Source organism: Dermacentor albipictus, chromosome 1 (assembly GCF_038994185.2).
Source record: "Dermacentor albipictus isolate Rhodes 1998 colony chromosome 1, USDA_Dalb.pri_finalv2, whole genome shotgun sequence".
In the NCBI taxonomy this organism is placed as follows: Eukaryota; Metazoa; Arthropoda; class Arachnida; order Ixodida; family Ixodidae; genus Dermacentor; species Dermacentor albipictus.
Window position 1 is genome coordinate 230,864,379 of NC_091821.1, and position 12,900 is coordinate 230,877,278.

The following is a 12,900-nucleotide window of genomic DNA, read 5'->3' on the forward strand; positions in this document are numbered from 1 at the left end:
AGCCAAGAAAACGCTACGTCATGTGGCTACGTCACGAATTTTAGTTGGCTGCCATGCGGCTTACATGTGCTCTTCTCCTCTGATGTTGCTTGTTCTAGCTGTTGTACTTGTAGTGGGACGCTTTCCGTGTCGCTGCAACTGCAGTTTTTGTCGTGTCCATCGGGATATTTCCCACACTATCAGCTTGACTGCGCTGCCACAACTTTCAACGCCGATTTGTTGTGTCTTACCATTGATTGTGGCCGATGCGAGGGTTTTGTTGAGGTTCGTCCTCGCCATCGCCGGCCGCAATATCGGAGTCGCTAAGTGATTGGCCACGTCTAAAGCGCGAGACACATGGCGCGATTTTCCGTGCGATCTGTAGTACGGCGCGTCGTGCGCGACTTGCCGCATGCATGCTGCGATTCGGGACACATGGTACGAATGAGCGAGCGGCGGCCCAGAACCGGCGCCCCTGCGTGGAAGTTCGGAATCCTGCGTAACTTCGAACAGAAAGTGAAAGCAACCGTATTTGCACAGCTATCTTGTTTGAAACAAACGATTACAATATAAACACGTCTATGCGAGCACTGTAGACGTGTTTCCGCAAGACCGCGTTAGCAGTATCGGATCCGTTGACAGCCGCCGATGGCCAAGATGCGGCAGGCATAGCTCGCTGGGCCATCGAATCCGACACCGGTTGCGCTTGTGACACGATCGCTTGCAGCTCGTATAACGAAGCGCCTATGTTAGTCGGCACAACGTGCACACCGTTATGTCACGCTTAAATTGCAGCACATTTGATTTCATTGGCGCCGACAGAAGCGAACGAGCATGTCAAGCGAGCTTGCGATCGCTGGGAGACGATGTAGGCCTATAGCTCGCCGGCGGTCTATCCGGGGCTGAGAGTCCTTGCGATGCGTCCGCAGCTCGTAATAAAGCGCCTAAATTCGTCAGCACAATCAATGCCTGAACATTTATGTTTCTCTTAAGTGAAAATACGGTTCGTTTTCCCGGTGCCGTTAGTAGCGATGAGTAAAAAGGCCAGTCAGGCGAGCCGCTTCGTATACAGACGATTGCTGGCGCGTCTGCGCTTACCGCGTCCGAGTAGAAATCACGCCAACGATTTACTATTTCGCAAAACGTTTTATAACTCGCACTCCTTCAAGGTCACTTTATTCTAGGATTTATTTCGTGTCAGAAACAAATTGTAGCCCATTTATGCGCCGTCGTCTACCACGTGGCCATGACGTTCACCCTACCGGCGCTGTCATTGGCTGCGGCAGTCGCACGACAATTCAGCAATTTGGTCGCGCACGCTGGCTGCGCGTCAGAGCATACGTCATGGCTTTTTGCGAACACGTGACCACTTTGTTTACACTCCCGTTTGTCCCGTCTCGTTGCTCTCTGGAACCGAAACTTCGACTGGTCGCTACAAAAAAAAGACTGCAAATAATTACCTGTCGCGCTCTGAAGTAAATGAGGTTTCGTGCCGTGATTACTGGGTCATTAACTGCTTATTAAAGCAGAAAAAACCACGCGGATTTTTTTTTGTGTCAGTACTCCTTTACTGCATGCCTATCGTATGCCCCGTTCACTGCTGTTGCCAGCAGCCGTCGTCTGGGACCTTCGGGAGGCGTTATTCACCGATCGCACCGACGCGTGAAGCGAGGGCTCGGCTGCAACGCCGCAGCCCTGCAGAGACGGGCAGCGCGTCGCACCTGCATTGCGCCGTCTATTTCCTGAATCGAGGTGGGGTCAACACACGGAGCGCCGGTGACCACATGGTCCCAGGGGCTGCCGTGACGACAGATCGATGGCACAAGGCGCTCCGCTCTTCTCACGGCCTCAGCACGCGAGCGGGCTTTTAATGTGTGGTAGTTAATCGCCATGACAACAACGGCTGCCTTGGAGACGGGTTTGTTTTGGAAACTTGGAAACCGCAGACAGTGTGTATAGCGTCCGCCCACTTTAGAGCGACTTCCACTCACATTTGACTTCGTTTGCAAATGTCGCGTGCGCCGTGTCGGATTATGTTCGCAAAAAAAAGAGAAAAGAAACAACTTTCCTCATTTAAGTTAATTCATCCGCGAACTTTCCCGCAGAAGAGCGCTATATTTCTTACAAACTTAACCTGTCAAAATCTGTGGCGGAACTTACATCATCACTGACAGACAGTGAATCAGTGACGGCTATTTAAACAGACAAGTAGAAAAGAAAATCAGCAGACTCGAGCGATTCATTTGGCGCTGGACTCATTAACTGCGACAGCAGTGAGTGAACAGCAGCCGTCATCCGTCCGGACACCGTCATCCTAACATCATAGCGATGCTTGCAAAGTCGTCCCCATCCGCTGCAGTATCGCCTGTTGTCCTTTCCGAAGTGCGTGCACAAACGCCACTACTCTCATAGTTCTTGTGGGGCACATCACCTGGCACAAATTACTAAGCGCAAATGTTGTACGTTACCGCAGGGGCCAGCGCGACCCGCTGCTCCCGCTCCTGTGAGTGGTGCCGCCGGGCCGTGCATTCCGAGAGGGCTGGGAGGCTGGGAGGCTGCTCTAGCTTAGAGAGCCAACGAACTCTCGTGGCTAGGGCCCGAGCCAGTGGCGTAGCTAGGTCGTCTGGCACCCGGGGCCCTTCGCTCTTCTGTCACCCCCCCCCCCCCCAGGTGTAGTCGAGGAAGGCGAGGATATCGACAATTTTCGGGTGTCTTCAGACGTATATGACACCCCCCCCCCCCCCCATACTGGCCCCGTGCACCCGGGGCCCACGGCCCCCCGGCCCCCCCTGTTGCTACGCCACTGGCCCGAGCCTCCGTGGAGGCCACAGGGGTCTCGGACTATGGGACCCCTCCTAGATTTTGCAAGGGGCCGGATTTTGTAAGGGGCCGGCCCTTAAGGTCGTCCTCAACTCTCTCTGTAAATAAGTGAAATAAATGTTTACCGCCACCACCACCACCATTCGAATCCGAGCGCCAGTGGTGGGCAGCTTAATTTTAAGCGTGCGAGGGCTTACTTTCCTTCGCGTGTTTTGCTGATGTTCGTAACACCCTGCAGTGTTAAAATCACGAAACCGTTGAATATCATGTGCTATTCTAGTAGCAGCTGCCTGTGCTTTAGGGAACACACACACGATACATTTTTTTTGTTAGACCATGCAGATGTTTTATCAAATAAAAAAAAAAGCTATAAGCACAGCGAACGTGGCGTTCTTGCAAAGGAGTTTCTAGGTGAGGTTGACATACTTTGCCGCTAATAACGTGAGATTCAGAAGATCGATTAACAAAACTTAATTAATTAGATTTTTCTTAGTATCTTGGGGGCGGGGGGGGGCGGTTGTCTAAATCACAAATTTGGACGCAGTCACGTTTTAGTGCACCTGCACTTTTTAAACGTCTTGAATATCGCGCCTAATTCTTGATGTTCATCATCGAATTTCAAAGCTCAGTCGAGGCAATGTCGAATCCGAGCGCGTCTCGCTGCTACGTCAGATGGGAACGCCCCGTAGGAAGGAAGGAAATCAACTTTATTCAGGTCCTGCAGGCCACGAGAGCTTTGGGCTCTCATGGAGTGGGCGTCTCCCACGACGGAACCGGGAGGTTGAGTTTCCTGGCGGCGTCGTGGACCTGCTGGACGGCCCAAAGTTGGAGAGCGAGTTCTTCACTCCGGATCGCCTCTTCAAACTTGCGCTTGTCCTGGTCATAGTTTACGTGAGCTTGCGAGCACGGCCAGAGTAAATGATGTACGTTAAGGGATGTATTGCAATTGGTGCAATGAGACTTGTCGTAGAGCTCAGGCATGTAATGGTGTAATCTGTTTTGAGTGGGGTATGTGTCTGTCTGTAGCATTCTGAGTGTAACCCCTTGAGCTCGAGTGAGCGTGCGGTGTGGCGTGCTATACTGTCTGCGTTGTAGGTAGTAGTGTTTAGTGATTTCATTGTATGCAGTGGGCGCGTCCTTATTCTCCGAGTGGTTGGGTGAAGCCGCGCGGTCTGTAAGCGCGCGCGCAGCCTCGTGTGCCGCCTCGTTAAGGTTGGGGACGTCGCCGATCTTTGGTCCTAAGTGTGCCGGGAACCAGTATATGAAGTGGTTCTTAATCTCTTTCTTTGAAACAATCCTGAGAGCCTGTGCGCAGACTGTGCCCTTTTGGAATGCTCTGATAGCGGCTATTGAGTCGCTGTAGATATGGGAAAGATTGTCATCGGTGAGCGCAACAGCGATCGCAACCTGTTCGGCCTGCGCAGGCTTCCTTGCAATTACCGTGGCTGCATATCTTGTGGATCCACGGCCATCCACAACCGCCACTGCGAAAGCTTTGTTTCCCGTGTATGCCGCCGCGTCCACAAAAGCTGAGCGTTCACGGTTCGCCAAGGCTTGGCTAAGAAGGAATTGTCCTCTCGCTTGTCGTCTGCCCCTGTTGTTTTCGGGGTGTACGTTTCTGGGTATAGGGCGGACCATGATCTTGGCGCGGATGTCCCGTGGGAGGTCCGCAAAGTCTTTTTCTATGTCTCCTTGTGCAAAGCCTAGCTTCTCTAGGATCGTGCGCCCCGGAGGCGTCGTCGAAAGCCTAGCAAGCTGGGCGCGCTGCTGGGCTTCGGCAATTTCTTCCAGGGTGTTGTGCATGCCCAGGTGCCCCAGCTTCTCGTTGCTGGTGCTGGTTGGAATGCCGAGGGCTTGCGTGGTGACCTTTCTGATTTGTGCATTCAGTCTGTCTCTTTCAGATCGTGTCCAATTGAGCATTGCCGCAACGTATGCGAAGTGACAGGTGACGAACGCGTGTATTAGTTTGATGAGAGTATGTTCCCTGAGGCCCCTGTGTCTATTGCCAATTCTTCTGATGAGCCCAATAGCGTTGTTGGTTTTGGTGATGAGCTTTTGAACCGTAGAGGCATTGACGTCTTTAGTCTCTACGATCATACCCAGGACTCTGATTTTATCGACGCACGGTATGGCGTGTCCCGAAGTGGTTCGTACGGTAATTTCTTGATTATAATCGAAGTCTGACGAGTATGGCCTGCGGCCCTTCTGCGTGGGTCTGCGTACGAGCAGCTCCGACTTGGTAGGCGAGCATCTGAGTCCTGTGGGAATTAGAAATTCTTCTATGGCGTTCACTGCTTCTTGCAAGATGTCCTGCACCATGCCCGGGGTTCCTTTGGACACCCACATGGTGATGTCATCTGCGTATATGGTATGCTCGAGCCCGTGGATCTGCCCTAGTTTCTCAGCAAGTCCCGCCATGGCAAGGTTGAAAAGCATAGGGGAGATGACCGAGCCTTGGGGAGTGCCCCTGCTCCCCAGCGAGAGAGTCTCCGTGGAGAGGTCGGCAAATCGGAGCGTAGCCGTCCTGTTATCCAAGAATGACTTGACGTACGAGTGGAACCTAGCTCCGAGGTTGAGTTTAGAAATGGTGTCCACAATGTATTGGTGAGAGAGGTTGTCGAACGCTTTCTCTAGATCCAACCCAAGAATGGCCTTGGCGTTTCTAATGGGGTCATCAATGATTTGGTGCTTGATTAAAATCATGGTGTCTTGAGTTGATAGACCGGGTCTAAATCCGATGAGGGTGTGTGGTAATAGTCCCTTGGTTTCGAGGAATCTGGATATTCTGTTCTGAATGGCGTGTTCCGCCGCCTTACCCACGCACGACGTGAGTGATATGGGTCTGAGGTTCTCGACGCCCGAGGGCTTGTTGGGCTTTGGAATGAGAACCGTGGTGGCGTTCTTCCATTCCGGTGTGACCCTGCCGGAAGCCCAGACCTGATTGATTTGATCCGCTAGGAACCGGACGGAGTCTTCGTCCAAGTTACGAAGGGCCTTGTTACTAACACCGTCCGGACCTGGGGCCGATGTGCCATTCAAGTTTTGAAGGACGGTCCTGATTTCTTCCAGGGTGAAGGGTTCATCGAGGTCGGGGTTGTCAGCTCCCGTGTACGGGGAACCGGATGCCTCGGCCTCGTTTTCGTGGCTGCTCGAGAGTGGCATGTATCTTTCGGCAAGTCTTGCCATAAATTCCTGCTCGGTGTAGTTTTTGAGTTCACGTTTCGCTATCTTGTCAGCCGCCTTGGTCTGGGAGCTCCTGGTTTGACCTTTGTTAAGAAGGTGTTTGAGTAGGTTCCAAGTTTTTCCATATGTCACGCTGCCATCGGCCCTTGCACATACTTCGTCCCGTTGTTGGTTGGAGAGTACTACACAGTGGTGCTCAATGTCCTTGTTCAGTAATGCAATCTTTTTCCTAAGTCTTCTATTGAGTCTCTGGGTACGCCATCTCTGCAGTATGGATCTTTTGGCTTCCAGCATGTGAGCGAGCTTAGCGTCCATCCCGATTGTCTGGACATCGGTTTCTATTTCCTTGGAACGCCCCGTAAAGGAGTAGGGGTATGTGATGACGTTTGAATGATGGCATGCCGCGGCAAATCCAGACACGACACACAGTCGCACATGCTTGTCGGGGGAGAACGTGCCGTACGTGCCGCGATTGGTCGAGACGTTCAGTTTCAAACTGCGCCGTGCATTTCGTCACGGGGCGTTTCCGTTCGATGTGACACCGGGGCCGCCTCTCCTGCGCTCCCGGCACGCTCGGCCTGCATTTACCGTTGAAATTTGATGATGAATATCTCTTACGTGCGATGCTCGAGATCGTTGAAAAAAATGATGGTGCATTAAAAAGTGACTGCCTCCAAATCTGCCATTTAAACCACGGCTCTCGAGGCACGAATTAAAATTTTCATGAATGGTTGTTCGTTAATTGGTCTTCAGGGCCGGTATATTGTAGCGATGCCTTTTCCGATTCTATGCTTTTTCAGACTTTTCGCGCTTGGCTAGTGGTCAGAGCGACGGTCTACCCACATTTTTAACGGGATCAGGCGGCCGTGTGTGGTGGATGATAAGAATAGCATAGAATAAGGCATAAGGCATCGCTACAAAATAGCGGTCCTGAAGCTCACGTTATTAGCGGAAAAGTATATATGTCTGCCTGACTTATTAGGAACTCATCTGCATAAATGCCGCATTCGCTACACGTATAATACTTCTGATAAAAAAAGTGTGTATACGGTCTAAAAGAAAGCACGCTGCATTAACGGAGGTATCAAGTTGCGATTTATTGTTTGATTGCGCGAAATAGATGTGCGCGCTCACTGGCACTGTTTTGTGGCTCAACATGCAATGCTATATATGCCATAAGTCGGCTTTCTGTGGCTTGGATTGTATGGAGTGCAGCGGTAGTGGGTGTTTTTTTTCTTCTAGCCCTATGGCGGATTGACGACGACATGATAACGACTGCTGTAACACATTCTTCGGACGGGTCTCCGCAGCCTCGTTATCATCGACTTTCCTTCCTGGACTGAAGCGTATACGTCGAGGAAGTTTGATATCGCATGATGATATACTGCATTTGACTATATATATATATATATATATATATATATATATATATATATATATATATATATATATATATATATATATATATATATATATATATATATATAATTTCTAGTCAAATGCAGTATATCTATATATACAAATAATAATTTCATAATTTTATTTATTAGCAAAAATACAGATAATTGCATGCGCGTAGTATACATAAGGAGGTCCCATAGTCAAAGACTGTATGGGGACCTCCTGCTAAGGACACTTATGATGTTATACAATGTTTAAAGCAACAGTAGTACATATATATATATATATATATATATATATATATATATATATATATATATATATATATATATATATATATATATATATATATATATATATAACAAATTATGTTAAAACAAAATAAAAAAATAGAAGTGAAACTCACATAACGTTACCTTGAGGTACCGTTCAACGACAATCACCGGCGCTTACATTCTCGCGCATAAAAACAAGAGAAAGCTAAGCCCAAGCCGCGCATGTGCTAAAATTATAATTGTAACTATATTCGTTTGTGACAGAATGGTTTCTCCTCGCGACAACTGGCTTTCAAGTGGCGAGGCGGACATCATATTGGGGGAGATTGTGGCACCGACGCACGCACGCTTGTCGTAAAGCAAAAAAAAAAAAAAAACCGAGTACTCTTCAGACAGATGAGTTATGCGTGCTCTCGAAATAAAAGGCGTCTGAGCGAAAGTGGTTGTTCGAATAAGTGCTTCTAGGGAAAAAAACGAAAAAAAACTAGCTTGCAGTGAACGTGTAATTGATATTGATCGACAAATCAAAGAGACCCAAGTTGTAGAAATGAGATAATTCGGAAACTCGAGCCATCACGGCGCGCTCAGATTGCAGGGGAAAAATTGCGAGAGAGAAGGAAAACAGGCGAATTGACGGGTTGACAACAGCGTGTACGTCGCCTGCTCATTCTGGGCGTGGCACCGGATCTGACCTTCCAAGTTAACTTCCTGATCGCTTGCCAATATTGGGCTGGTCTTTCCAGTACGCTCGCTCCTGCAGCGTGATTTCCTTTCTCTTTCGCGAGGAGTGCCTATAAAGTATAACGCCGACCTTTCATTTTCTAATGCAAAATCTGGCCGTTTGGTACAACGTCAGGTCAAATTGGCCGTTTTCAACGGACATGTGCGCTATAGGGCAAATCAGTAGTGCATAACTATCTTAACTGCGGTGTAGAGAACAGGGCACATAGGGAATGGAAAGAATGGCTCGAGTGTTTGTCTCCTTCTTTTTAAGTTTGTTTTCTTTCTTTTCGTGTGTATTGTGCGTGTGCATGTTATCAGAGCGGTGCACGAAGCAGGTATGCACATTGAGAAGATCGAATTAAAGAATAAAATGGTACATGCACGTCTGTGGCAGGCAGCGCAATGCTACCACTTGGGCTGAGTCGGACGTCACTTGCACGACGATTCACAACGTGCAGTGAGACAGGCCAAATAACACATTCGCCTAGTTGAACTTGAGTAGATGCTGCATTGAACTGCATTTCATTTCCGCAATGACAGCAATTATAGATGTTAAAATGCAACCGGTAGAATTCCCAAGTGCAACATGTAATTTGCAGTTGAAAAGTTCACTTCTTAAAAGAAATTTATCCTAGACAGTGAAATTTGGGACCTGCCATATAGCCGGCCTTTTTGATATTTGCTAAAACTCTGGAGCCCCCGGGTCACTCCTGCATTTTGCTTTCATCTAGCAGGAACCAAAACTACTCTAGTAAGCAGCACGCGTTCCAACGGCTCTGTCACAGAGAGCTAAGCGGACCTACAAGCGCTACTTCGGGTCGTTGAGATCGTCGTGCGGCTGTTTTGCACCCGACATGCCGCTCAGCAAGATCAGAAGGGTGGTGCTTCGTCTTCTCGTCTTTCACATTTCACCACTCCTCCGTTGTTTCCTTCTCATTTATTTGTGCGCTTTCTACTTTTCCGTCTTGACCGAAAGACGCCGAAAAATATTTGCCAGCAAGAAATTAAAAAAGAATAATAATAAACTGACTAAAACCGAAAAAAAAAAAACATCTTTGGCCTCCAAAGGGCGCGGCCGCCTTGCCTGGCAATTTAGAACAACGAACCGATCGATATAATCACTCCAGAAAGTGCAGCTCATGCTTGTAACGTTATTGCTCTCTGTCGATCGAGGGATGTATAATGTTTTTCGGATCTGAAGAAATGTTCAATGGAGCAGTACTCTGTTGTACAGAACTGTACGCTCCACTTCAAGCAACAACAGCAGGTGCCACTGTCAAGTCTTGCGGAAGCTTGATGAAAGATACATTCGACAGAGTGAGAGCGGAGGCGATATAATTTCATTCAGTGTTAAGATCAAGGTGTCAAACCGAAAAAAAGAAAACCCCGGTTCGGTTCGGGTTCGACGCGCTCTGATCTCGTTTCGGTTCGAAGAAATAAACCGGTTCGCGAACCGGTTCGTCACAGTAAGCTTTACCTCGTCCTATGATGGCGACACGCTAGACCGCTGTCGACTATCGCTATCGCAAGTTTTGTCAGGAGGTGGACGATATGGCCTCCCTGACCCATGGTCGCTATTGAAGTTATCGAATACGAATAATGTAGAAAAACGACCGTCGAATGTCGAATCGAAAATAGAATTCTCACATTAAAAAAAAAGTGAAATGAAAGGTTTCGTGGAGTCGTGCTCGGCAACAAAAGGCTTGTTTACATTATTCGATACATGTGCACCAGATGTGATATAATACAATCGCACCCGGTGCACGATGACTATAAAAGTAATGAAAAATATCAAGGGCTCGCCCCAGATGCATTTAGTGTAGGGTGTAGTGCTCGTTGAAATAACCAAGGGCATACAGCACCGGCCATCGTTTTGAAGGAATCCAAACATGTTGAGCTGGGTCAACTAATAACTTTCTTTGTCTAAACCGAGACAGTGAACAGGCTGCCTGACGAGACATATATGCTTACTCGAGGGCTGCTTGTGCCACATGTCTCAATTTTCATAAGTATTTTTCCCCGTAGACAGCAAGAACTGTTGCTGTCCCTCATAATATTGCAATGAAACTATAAGAATTTACCTTAAGTGTGCAGCTTAGACCCGGGCATTGACAGCATAGATAACGCGAGCAGCGACAGCACAGTTCCGTGCTGTATCCTTTTTTTTTTCTTTGTACATTTTTGTATGTTTTTCTTCATTTGTTGGAGAGCACGACATTCACATTGTATTACATAAATTACAACTTCAAACTTCTAGTCTGCAGCAAAGAAAGAAGCTAGCAATTTGCATCTCGACCAGTGTGCTGCTTAAAAAAAAAAAAATAAGCAGGGCATTGATCTGAACGGGATGAACAAGGACAGTTTGCGCTAAATACCGCCACGTTATTTCTTGCTCAAGTGCACGTGGCGCAGAGCCTTGCGCTGAACTGAGCGCGGACGACGAAGTCCAAATCACGTACACTGTGCCCCGGAAATATTTGAAAAATCGAAGAGCGTTGCAATTTGCTTGCAAGCTGCAAACGCACGATGAACCATGGCACGCAACAAAAGCGCACTTCCTGTGCCGTTAAGCGCCGCTGTTGCCGCGTACTGAGATGGTGACGGCGTCCATGTTAACGACCGCAGTGTTGTCACACGAAGCCATATACGGTGATGAACTAGTTGGTTTAGCTATAGTTTCCCTTCTCGAGGACACCGTCATTCTTGCTCTCCGCGTATCCTGGCGTGTGCGTTTTACGGTGTATCTAGTATAATAGCAGAAAACTGACCTATAACGGCCGAATCGGGAGCTTCAGCGGAAACGGTGACTCTGAAGAGCCCACTAGACCAAGTTTCGGCGGCGGGACAGAACCGACATGGCCGAGCACGCGGAGCACGCGGCACACGCTGATGCGTTCTCCTTTCACTCGTTTTCGCGTGTATAGAATCAAATACAATAGGTTAAAAGGCCGACAAATTTCTATGTATTAGTGGTACAACAACTTTCCTGCATGGTACATCGCAAATTTATCGCGGAATAAGATATCAAGTGCACTTCTCAAAAGACGAGAACACCTTAAAAAAAGAAAAAAAAAAAGAAACGTGAGCTGTGTCGACTGCCTATTTCTGCGGTGCCGTCAGAACCACGGAAACGATAGGGCATCGTTATGCCAAACATTATCGCTGTGCTATCGCCTATTCCGAAACAAAACTGGCGTAATTTTCTGGGAGGTGCGGAAGAAACGCCAGGCTTCTAAAAGGAATTTATTCTTTAAGAAATTTCTTAAATAAATGGATAGGGAGGGACCGCGCTACAGCCTCCCACTAAGCAGTTACACAATGTTTCTCGAGCTCCCATACTCGTGTGTGTAGGAAGTGCTTTTTTTTCGTATTTTCTTTGTATAACTTTATTTTTTTCCCTCTCTTTTATTCTTATAATCACTAACAGCATGGTGGGTGTATGGCTAGACTGAACACTCTACAGTTCTCATTAAAGTCACCCCCTCGTCTCACCTTCGCTTCATAAAGATGGCTTGTGGTTACAATGCGCAGTAATCGAACGGTTTCCTCCGGAAATATGGAGTTAGCGAGAATTAAGTCAACATTTCTCTGCTCTTGATGCGGATGTTCTATTCCGGCTAGTTCTAGTCAACTGCTATAATTAGAAATATATAGAAAAAAAAAGTCTGTTTTTGTCGCCCTGTCATCGCAGACGACGCGACGCGTATTTCCGGTTCAGAATCGACGGTATACGCAAATGCTAACTGGCCCACAAAGCTTCTTTCCGTTTCTTCAGATAGTGAACAGCCATGTGTATTCCAAAGTTCTGAGTAGGCGTACAAACTTCCTAATTTTAATGTTCCATTAGCGATTTAAAAAGAAAAACGGTGCCTCACACTGTTGAACCTTGCCAAACTTGTGAATACTACCCAGGATGTGAATACTGTTTTATAATAATAGTGAAAAAGGCAGTTCATTATTCGAAAGCTATTAGATCCGATTCGATTCCGCCACAATTCGATTCGTATTCGATCGCAAAAATTGCTCGGTGTTCCATCCCATGGCTATATACGCCACTGTCGCACACCTCTAAACTTAAGCGACCAATTCAGAGCACAATTTTTTCTTAGCTTTGTTCCCTTTTATTTTAAGTTTTTATTGAAAACAGTGAACTCCAACGAATTAGTAGACGACGCTATGTTACGCGACGAAGAGCAGAACGTTGCAGAACTTTACGCTATAGGAAGAAATTAATTTGCCTAAAATTATGAATGCCTCCTACGTAGCTAATTTCTATTCATATATAAATGGCTACACGCGCGCGCGCGTATGCTCATGCACAACCCTCCGATATGGGCTTACTAAACCACGCGGCTTCCTGCACGTCCCGGTAAATTTATTCACCCTAATTCATTTCGATGAGATGGTTGCGCTGCCGCCCGGACATGCATCTGTTACGTGCTGAACTGCTGCGACAACCTGCGCCCATGTTCGCCGATACTGCGAAGTGCAATTCGCGCTCCAAGCAGTGGCAGTGAAT

The 12,900-nt window shown here is 47.7% G+C and overlaps 1 protein-coding gene across 2 annotated transcripts in view; it reads left to right on the forward strand.

Moving 5' to 3' along the window:
* Positions 1–12,900, forward strand: part of vari (MAGUK p55 subfamily member vari) — a 106,458-nt gene that overhangs the window by 55,740 nt on the left and 37,818 nt on the right. The window lies entirely within an intron of this gene.